Source organism: Heterocephalus glaber, unplaced genomic scaffold, assembly GCF_053883595.1.
Source record: "Heterocephalus glaber isolate CG9 unplaced genomic scaffold, H.glaber_assembly_v1.0 deba00001613, whole genome shotgun sequence".
Classification (NCBI taxonomy): domain Eukaryota; kingdom Metazoa; phylum Chordata; class Mammalia; order Rodentia; family Bathyergidae; genus Heterocephalus; species Heterocephalus glaber.
In genome coordinates, this window is record NW_028258384.1 from 7417838 (window position 1) to 7428390 (window position 10553).

Consider the following 10553-nt stretch of genomic DNA (forward strand, 5'->3'; position numbering starts at 1 on the left):
AAGCTCCTTTTAAAGTATCCCAAGGGACATGGGTGGCTGGAGGCTCCCGCTGGGCTGAAAGCAGCAGTGCAAAGCCCAGCCATGAGTGGGAAAAGTGGCATGATTTCCTGCATCAGGCATCCTGGACAGTGGGTGGGAGGTGCCCAGGGCACCTTCCAGGAGTGAGAGGAGGCAACTTTGAAGTTGGGGCCCCACACGCCCTTAGCAGGGATGGAGAGTGACAGCAGCCATTCCGTCCTGCTCTCAGGTCCCCCGAATGTCCTCCTCATCCCCTGCTGTGGAGGAAGAGGGAACTCCTGCCCAGTCTGCATCAGAGAAGGAGTCTGAAATGATCCACTCCCACAAGGAGAGTGAAGAGAAGGAGGAGGATGACTACAATTAGGTGGATGAAGAGGAAGAAAAAGAAAAGAATCATATCGTGGAAGGCAAGAGGGAAAAGAAGAAAGTAGAAAAGTTGACAGTGCAAGTGCCCTCTTTACAAAGAGAATAATTTACAATTGCACAAGGAAAGGGACAGAAACTTTGTGAAATTAAAAGGATACATTTCTTTCTGAGTAAGAAAAAAACAGATGAACTAAGAAATTTACACAAACTGCTTTACGGCAGACCAGGCACAGTGTCCTCGTTAAAGAATGTGGGCCAGTTCAGTGGCTTTCCATTTGAAAAAGAGAGTCTTCAATGTAAAAAGAGGGAAGAAATGTTTAAAAAGTTCAGAAATGCCGTGTTAAAGAACATATGTGAAGTTCTTGATTTGGAGCCTCCAGTGTAAATAGTGAACTAGTGAAGAGGAGCTTGAATTTTTTAATTCATGCAAAACCTTCAGGCAAACCATTGCCAAAATCTAAAAAAACTTCTAGCAAAGGCATTAAAAAGGAACAAAACAGTTCTGGAATGGCAAGAAAGGAAAAGAAACCAAATGTCCTGAAATTCTGTCGGATGAATCTAGTAGTGATGAAAATGAAAAGAAAAACAAGAAAGAATCTTCAGATGATGAAGATAAAGAAAGTGAAGAGGAGCAGCCACCAAAAAAGACATCTGAAAAAGAAAAAACTAAACAAAAAGCTACTTCTAAAAGTAAAAAGTCTGTAAAAAGTGCTAATGGTAAGAAGGCAGAGAGCAGCACCATGAAGAAGAATCAGGACAGTTCCAAAAATGAAAGTGAATCTGAGGATAGTTCAGATGATGAATCTTTAAATAAAAAATTGAAGAAACCACCTACAGATGAAGAATTAAAGGAAACAGTAAAGAAATTACTGGCCAATGCTAATTTGGAAAAAGTCACAATGAAACAGTTTTGCAAAGAGGTATATGAAAATTATCCTGCTTATGATTTAACTGAGAGAAAATATTTCATAAAACAACTGTAAAAGAGCTGATTTCTTGAGATAGAAGACAAAGATGACTTGTTCCCATAGTTTGGAAGATTTGACTTATACATTATACCAGCAAACAATGTATTTCATTTTCTAAATCCTTGTGTTGGTGAACTTACTCCTGACTTTTTTTATCTTGGGTGATAATTTAAATTTGAGTTTGTCATTTTAAATTTCATTTTTGTGCTGTTTTTAGTTTAAAATCTTGCATGGCAGTAATTGATACTTCCTTTATAGTAGTATTTTGTACATTTTGAATTTCTTTATATAAGATTATAGATTCCTGAATTGTGGGTTTTATTGCACTTAATATTAGCTTGCTTAAGACATACTTTTAATTAAGTAGGTTAAAAACTATTATAAGTGGTGTTTATACATGCACAGACTATTGTAGTATTTAGTATATGAAATATTTTGAATACACATCTCTTCTGTCTGTGAACTCAGTGGCAGTGTGTCCATCATCTCAAATTACACAAGCTGTCTGGATGACTAAATCAGAACTTTCTTTTGCATTTGTATATACACCAAATTGTGACATGACAAAAGTGACAGATGTGACAGTTATTATTTTTGTATTTTAAAAAACAATTTGTTGTATATAAAGTCTTTTTATTTCTTTTGTGCAGATCAATTTTTAAACTCATAAACTATGAAGTGTCAGTGTTAGCCAGACAGTGTGATGGAGCAGTGCAAATCAGAATTCAGTGATGAGAACACTGCAGGAACTGTCTAGTTCTGCTTTGTACTGAAAGCATCATCAATTTATAGTTTTAGTGTTAGCTCTGCAAAAGCATAATGTTTTGTATTAAGTACCAACCAAAATCAACATATTAAAGGTTCAAAAAATTTGGGACAGGCTTATGATTAAGTACAAATACATTTGGCCTACATTAAATTACTGATTTTTTTGTTTTGTTTTGGTACCAGGGATTGAACTCTGGACCTTGCGTTTGTGAGGCAGGTGTTGGAACCACTGAGCTAAATCCCTGGCCCTAAATGACTGATTTTTTATTGACTGCTTTTGACCATATAAAATACTGATATTTATGGGAAACCTGGCCACTTTCATAATTATGATAAAAGTACTAGGTATAATACTAGAAGAGAATGTGTAGGCAGTAACAGATATCTCTGACAAAGTATTTCTCAAAAGTGGTAATATACTGTACTTATTTTTAGCTTTAAAGAAATTTAATGTATTTGAGATTTACATTTTGGCCAATCAGGATTCCAGGTGATCAATATGTGGATCACTTCTGAATTTAAAAGACTGACCTGTGTCTATTAAATTGACTGACTTAGTTTACTAAATAGACTTTCTTTGAATTCTAAAATGAAACCTGCTGCTTATGACAAAATTGGGTATTTGTAGTACCAATTAAGTGTTAAAATCTTTGCATCATAGAGCAGAAATAGATAAGAATGATAGATGTTGAATGTTAACAGGTTTGACTTGTTTCTTCACAAAGTTAGGACATTGGAGAAAGGTACACTTAATACAAATGAATGGGACAAGTAACTGAGATCTGAAATCTGGCCTTTGATTTTAAATATTTAATTTGTTCCTATAAACTTTTTCAATAAAAAATCATTGGTGTTTTAAAAAAGTAATAAAGCATCCCAAGGGTTAGATCAATTGAAATATTTCTATTATTACCTAATGTCTTGCATTGTGGTTTTTTCAGCAAGCAACTTAACAACTTTAATATACTATGATCTACTGGTCTCTAGAGGAATGCAACATGGTGATGATTTCAATCATTCTTCCTTTTATTGCCTTTTGGGCTGAGGGAAGGGGGAGGATCTTTTGTTGTTGTTGTTTTTCCATATTTTTTCTCATTCTTTTTCCTTTTGATGACTTACACTTCACTTAATGCTGTGACTAACTCATCTCCCAAGCCCAAGTGTCTTGTGGTTCATTTTAGGCTCATGTTTCAGATCTGCATGCATTGCTTGCATTTTTCTGGTATCTGAATTGTGGTTCCTTGATATAGGAATTCAACATTAATTTCCAAAATTATTGTGGGACTTGTGACAACACAAGACATGAATCAGTGTATAAATTTTTTTGGCCTTTCTCATTTACTTGCTCTAGTATTGTATTGTGTGTGTGTGTGTGTGTGCATGCGTGCGTGCGTGTGTGTGTGATGTCAGGCTGCCATGTAGAACTTTCAGAAAAGAACCTTAAAAGCAGACTGTCCTTTTTTTGCATGCTCTATTTTAAGTACAATGTTCGATGCAACTAACTAAAATTGCATGTTAAAGATATTTATATTTTTTATTTTCTTTTTCATACTTATTTGTTTTCCATTTCCTATATATTTGTTTACTGTGCTGTTCGAGTGGTTGTAGGATAAAAATGCACTGGTGAAGCAAATGCCATGCCAACAGAAGGTGATTTTCCCATTTTATATGTCATACAGCATTTGAAGGACTGTGTATTCTTAAAAAAATCAGTTACTTCTAAATCAGATTTCTTTTCTTTTTTTTTTTTTTGATTTTGTTTTTTGGTACCAGGGATCAAACTTGGGTCCTTGCGCTTGTGCAGCAGGCGGCAAAACCACTGAGTTAAATCCCCAGCCCCATAAACCAGAATTCATTTCTATTCTTCATTTATGTGCAAAATCCCAAAGTGCATTGGGCTTGAATCTCTGAACACTGTAGACCCATTAGAAGACTTTTTTGATTATCACAAATTATAGTGCCTGAAAACACTCTTAAGCTGATTGTCTTAAAAAATGAAAATTCTCAAAAGATAAAACAGGAACAATTATTATAACAAATTGATAATAGTTGAAATATCTGTAGCTTCTTGGAAATGCTTCATCCTTTGTATTTTCCATCATTAGTGAAGTTTGGATGAATGTGTATAATTCAGAGGTCTTCATGGTCACAGTTTAAGACTAGGTAAATGACTTCATCTTTTGAGCTTGAATTCACTATTAATTTTAATTTTATTTAATACAATGTGTAGACAGTTTTCTGTTCTTTAAATTTAGAAGTATGCACAATATATATCTGTTAATTCTGTAAGTAATTTTAATAATTATAATGTATCTCTATCTTATCCTTAAAATATTTAAAACCCTTTATGTGCAGAAAACAAAGTTTCTTAGTTGGTTTCCTTTGATGCTTACTTTCAAAGTTTTCTGATGTTTTAACATGCAAAAACTCAGACTCAAGGACAGGCCATGGAGAGACTTCTGGAGCCATAGACACAGACGAGGTTAGGTGTGGCAACTCAGCATGACCACCTCCAAGTTCTGACTGAGCTAAGGGCCCCTCCAAAAATGAGGCCTCTCTTTCAAGAACTAGACTCTCTTCTTTGGTTGAAATCAAAGAATTCTCATCCGTCTGCTTGTTCTGACTACTAGACTGACATCTGGACAGAAGGCTTCCCCTTTCACAGTGGGAACTTACCTTGTGTGCTTATTCCTGTACTTTTCTTTGCTTTTTCTAAGGTGCAACTATTTGATCATATTCTTCTGTATATTCCAGGAAACACTTGCTTGGTTTCCTAAGGTGTTTCTTCTCTGACTCCACAGCTGGCATATGGAGCTGAGCCTATGGTGTCAAATTGGGAATTCCTGGCTCTTTTTCCATGTCCTCCATGCTGGTACTGGATTTATCACAAATATTCAACTATGGCCCAACTGAATCTAAGTGGCTGACATGATTTGAAGCTGTCAGTGAATCCTCTTGTACACTTGGAGGAGGAGTTCTATGCTCTGGGAATCATCTCACCCCTTCTCTTTACAGTCACCAGAAAACAAGACGACAAAGGCACCCTTAGAGTTTTCCTTTTCCCTAAATCTGTTAGTGCACTTTCCATATTTTGTGCACCTTTGGTTTACATGCTGTCACTGATTTTTAGGCACTACTTGACTTACATTAGTAATGGGTTCATCCTTCTCATCATTCGTTTCAGAATCCAGTTACAGGATTTTACTCTTCTCTAAAATGGGTCCTTTTTCAGAAATTTTTTTGGGGTCAGACTGTTTAATTTTGTTATCAAAATGTACATCAAAAAATGGGCATCTTCACTTGCTAAATGACCCATTAATTGAAGAAGTTCTTCCTAGGAGGATCTGTTGCCCTATTCCTTGATGGCCTAGTCACTGAGCCTCCATTCCCTTTGCCTCCCTGTGGTGTAGCCTGATGAGTCACAGCTGGAAGTCTGTTCAGTTTTCTTCTGTGCTCTGTCTTTAAGGTTTTCCAGTTCACTGTGTTCTTTCCCATCTCACATTTTGGGTGATGATTTTGATCTGCCACAGTTGTGCCTAGTAACATAGTTTGACTGTTTCCAGAAGGAGGGAAGTCTCTTCTGTGGGACACTGAGTTAGGTAAGGAGGCAGACAATTCTACAGACAATGGAGAGTCACTCCCATTAGAGGAACAGTAGGCTGAGTCCTGAGTGCCATCTCCATTTTTTCCTGAACTGTGTAGGGAGCCTTCTGACACTAAAACTTTAGATGCCCCTACAGGCTTACTGGTAGAACAGTCTCCACAGGGAGGAGTCTGGTAAGAGACCAGGTTTTGAGCTGTCATCAACCTTTGATCCTTGGTCTTACTATCATGATATCTTTTAACATCATTAGCAGTGTACTGAATTTGTAGTCTGGTTCAATAGGTATATGATTCTGACTAGAAGTGGAAGAAGAAAGTAATGGTTTTGATGTTCCAGAGTCACAGACATCATCACTTAAGGATCTGTAAGAAAGTTCTTTCAATTCTGACAGATGTTTCACCACTGCTGTTTCTATGTCACTTGAATCCCTGGTTTTCTCATGCAAGTTGTTCAGTAGTGTAAGCCCATCCATATTCCTACTTTTAGAAATACTGGCCAAAGGAGAACCTTTAGGATCATAACAGCAGCATTTCAAACTACACTCCTCATTTGTAACTGATGAGTCTACTATAAATGGATTTTCTTCGTGTTTGCACTTTATATTTTGGAATTTGGGCTGTTTTCTTTTTGAATGTAATAGAGCTTGATGTGTAGCTCCACTTTTTATTAGTGACTTCTCACTGGAAATTGATGGTGTGTTAAATTTTGGAGACAGACTATCATTTCTAAAATCTGACCGGGATTTTTGAACAAAAGTAGACACCTTAAGAACAGAGAGATTAACATAAGATGTCAGTTCTGGACTCTTGTGTTTTACAAACCAGTAAGTGGTCTGTATGTGACTTAACAATAAAGGACTCATTTTGCTTTTACCCTAGTGGTTGTGTCTTTTACCCTAGTGTTTTACCCTCATGTTTGTGTTCATCTTTTCATTTTTCTGCATGGATAACATGTTCTCTTTTCTACCAAAAGTATCTGTAATTTCAAGGATATTGTTATCAGATTCTGAGCTGTGTTGCATGGAATCCAGATCACTGCTTCCCTCATCAAAAGTGGTACAGATACTAATAGAATCACTTCACTTTTCTTCAACACCAGCTCCAATATAGAAGAGCTGCACTTTTTAATTACACAGCAGACCTTACTTTTTCTCCCCAGAGTGTTTAGAGAACAAGGCACCCTCAGATAATCCTAATAAAGTATTTGAAGTCTCAAATTCTTTAAACAAACTGAAGTCCCAAATTCTTTCATTACAGTGTTTTTTCCACATCTTCATGTGGAAAGAAAAAACTACATGGGGCAGGTGCTGGACTCACTGAGCCTGTTTGCTATCATGGAAAGTTTATTAAAGGCCTGATTATCAGATACATCCCCAAAGATAAAGTTTAGGCTAAGGTTCTTAGGTGTCTTTCCCCTCTGTTCCTCTTCATGTGTTTCAAATTGTATAAGGCCCTTTTTCACATTAGTCCTTTTTAGATTATCAGAGCTTTTTCTAGCTTGAGATTTAGCACAGGGTTTTTCCTTCTTATATGCAGAAAGTTCAGAATCAAAAGACATCTTTCAAGCAGCAATGGGTCATGTTCTGATTCAAGATCATTTGTACAGTCCTCAAATGGCATATCCTCTTCACTGTCCAACTTTATTGAACTGGTGACACATTTTCTGTTCTTTGATCCTTTGAGAACATCATATTGTTCAACAAGATCAACATGTCTTTCCATTTACTGAAAATTTTCTAAGGCACCTTATGTCTAGATTCTTTTTATTTCTGCTTTCCTCTTTTCCTAAGGACAGGTAATTCTTTAAATTGATACCTGCCTTCAAACATGAGGATTGCTTTCCTACCCACCAAGACTCTTTCAGAAGGGTTTCCAAAAGCCTTCACATTGTCCTGCAATAGGACCTCTGGTTGGCAACTTTCATTTTTGAATGCATGTTAATCAACAAATCAAAGGAAATCCTGCAGGGCCACCATAGATATCTCTTTAATTTTGCCCAAATGAGATCTCCAACTTCATACTTCAGTGGTGCATACTTTTTCTTGTGTTGACAAAATGTTAATTCCTGTGAAGTAAATGATGATGAAGTTTCAAGTAATTCTAGCATGTTTTGTTATGTACTGGTACTGTAATGTGGATCATCCAAAATGGCTGTCCTTGTCTTCAGGGGCATCTAAATTCACCTGACTGGAAAAGGGCAGCAGACAATTTCTCCCAGATAGTTCACAGGTCTGATCCATCCCGGGGCAGCATCAACCTCAGAGTGCAACATTTGTTCCTGGAGCTGCACAGGGCTACAGCACACTACTCAACTTGAACCCCAGTCCCAATAGAACCTGACCTGGCTGGGGCCTTTACAACTGTCCCACTAGGGCTGCATCAATCCCCACCTTCACCTAAGGTTACAGCCCAGGCTCCCCATCCACTGAGAACCTGCCCTCAGCCCACTCCTTTTGGTCCAGGCCAAGGCAAACCTCCTCCTTACTGTAGGGCTCACTTGGGGTCTAGAGCTAGAGTCTTCCAGGGCTCAGGCCCTGATCAGGTGGAGCTGCAGGTGAATCTCCTGCCAGGTTGCACCCCAAACACCACTGCTACCACAGACCAAGTTGAGCAGGATACAAAATGGAAGCAGCAGATCAGGTCTGCCTGCCTGAGCCAAGCCTGTGCAGCCCCAGAGCTCCCTCCCACCACAGGTTTGATGCTGGATCCCCAGCCCCAGCAAGCTACCCTAGAACAAGACAGACTGGTCAGACACCCTGCCCAGGGCTCCCCACAGCCCGACACCCACCACCTCTCTCCTGGCCAAGGCCTCTGTGACCTCAGTGCTGATCCTATCCTGCACACCTGAGGCGAGGTGCAGCCTGATAGAGCACCTGCATCTAGGCCTGCAGCCCTGCTCCCCCACTTGGTGAGGCCCAGTCTCCAGCTGGGGCACCCTTATCAGTAATATCTCTCAATGTGAATGGTGTCAATTCTCCAGTCAAAAGATATAGATTGGCTGAATGTATCAAGAAACAATACTCAGTGATATACAACATCCAAGAAACACATTTACTTCTTTTTTTTAAAACACATTTACTTCCAAAAGAAATTCTCAGATTAGAAATCAAAGAATATAAAACAATATTCAATGCAATAGGAACCAGGAAAAGAGAAGAGTAGCTATCCTAATTTCAGACCAAGTGGATTTCAAGCCATAACTGATTCAAAGGGACAAAGAAAATCACTACATATTGGGTGAGGGAACAACTGAACAGGAAGAGATAGTGACTATAAAAATAGGCACCAAACACTAGTGTGCCAAAATTCACAAAACACACAATATTACATGTGAAAAAGTCAATTAAATACAAACTCAATTATAATGGGAAAACTTGATAACCACCCATCATGTATAGACCCATTAACTAGACAAAAAAATGAACAAAGAAATACCACCATTGAACTAAACTTTTAAACCAGTTAACTTAATATGTATTTATGAATTGTTCCACCAAACAATAGAATACATATTCTTTTCAGCAATACATGGGATTTTTCTCCAAAATAGACCACATGTGGGCCAGGGATTTAGCTCAGTGGCTTTGCACCTGTCTCCCAAGTGCCAAGGTCCTGAGTTCGATCCTCAGTACCAAAAAAAAAAAAATAGACCACGTGTTATGCACTAAAAAATGCTTAAGTAAGTGCAAAAGATTTGAAATTTTCTCATTCTTATTATCAGATCATAGTTGACTTAATTACTTGCTTGTTGCTGGGGCAAAATACTTGAAACCTATAAGTTAAAGGAAAAAAGGTTTATTTTACCTCACAGTTTATAGAAGTTTCAGTCCATAGTTGTCTGACTGCAAAGCAGGGTGGCACGGCAGAGGGACATCAAACAGGGGAAAGTGTCAATGGCAGAGCAGGCATGAGGAAGCAAGCAACAAGCAAACCTCCCTTTTCCTTTTATGCCATCCAGGCTACAAGTATTTTAAGTGGTGCTACCCACAACTAGAGTAAGCCTTCCCATTATCCATAGCCAGAACTACGTTAAACCAAAATATGGAATAATTTAGTACCATGCCCCTTTAACCCAGTATCACACACCCCAAATCTAGGCAACTTCAAAAAGCCCCACCTATGAGCACATGAGGCTTTGCAGGACATCTATATATAAATCATAACAATAGTGCGATGACATTTTAAAAAAATCAATGACAAAAATAACAGAAATTATACAAATGCATGGACATTAAATAATACTGTCTTAAAGAATGAATGGGTCATAGAAGAAATCAAGGAAGAAATTAGGCAGTTACTAGAATCAAGTAATAAAGTTAGTACAACACACCAGAACCTATGTGACACAATGAAATCAGTCCTAAGAATGAAGTTTATATCTATGAATGCACACATCAGAAAACCAGTGCAAGCTAAAATAAATACTATAGTGATGCATGTCAAGGTCCTAGATAAGCAAGAAAAAATCAAAATCCAAAGCCACTATAAGAAAAGCAATTACAGACATCAGAGCAGTAATTAATAAAATTGAGACAAAAAATGAAGGAATCAAAGACCTGTTTCTTTAAAAGAATAAACAAAATTGACAAAGCCCTAGCCACTCTTACCAAACTAGGAAAGAAAAGATCCAAGTTCATGCAATTAGAAATGAAAAAGGCAAAAGTACAATGAATCCTGCCAAAATCCAAAAGACTATTGGATACTGCTTTGAGAATCTGTACTCTAAGAATTTGGAGAATTGAGAAGAAATGAAGAAATTGCTAGATGCATATGAACTACCAAAGCTGAATCAAAATGATATAAAGATCTTGAATAAACCATTAGCAGGTA

General features: G+C 37.6%; 2 pseudogenes; one reads left to right on the top strand and one right to left on the bottom strand.

Annotated features, from left to right (window-relative positions):
- The first annotated feature begins 256 nt into the window (after positions 1–256).
- Positions 257–1384, top strand: LOC101707814 (protein DEK-like; annotated as a pseudogene).
- Positions 1385–4832: 3448 nt separating this feature from the next.
- Positions 4833–7896, bottom strand: LOC147822473 (histone-lysine N-methyltransferase, H3 lysine-36 specific-like; annotated as a pseudogene).
- Positions 7897–10553: the final 2657 nt, after the last annotated feature.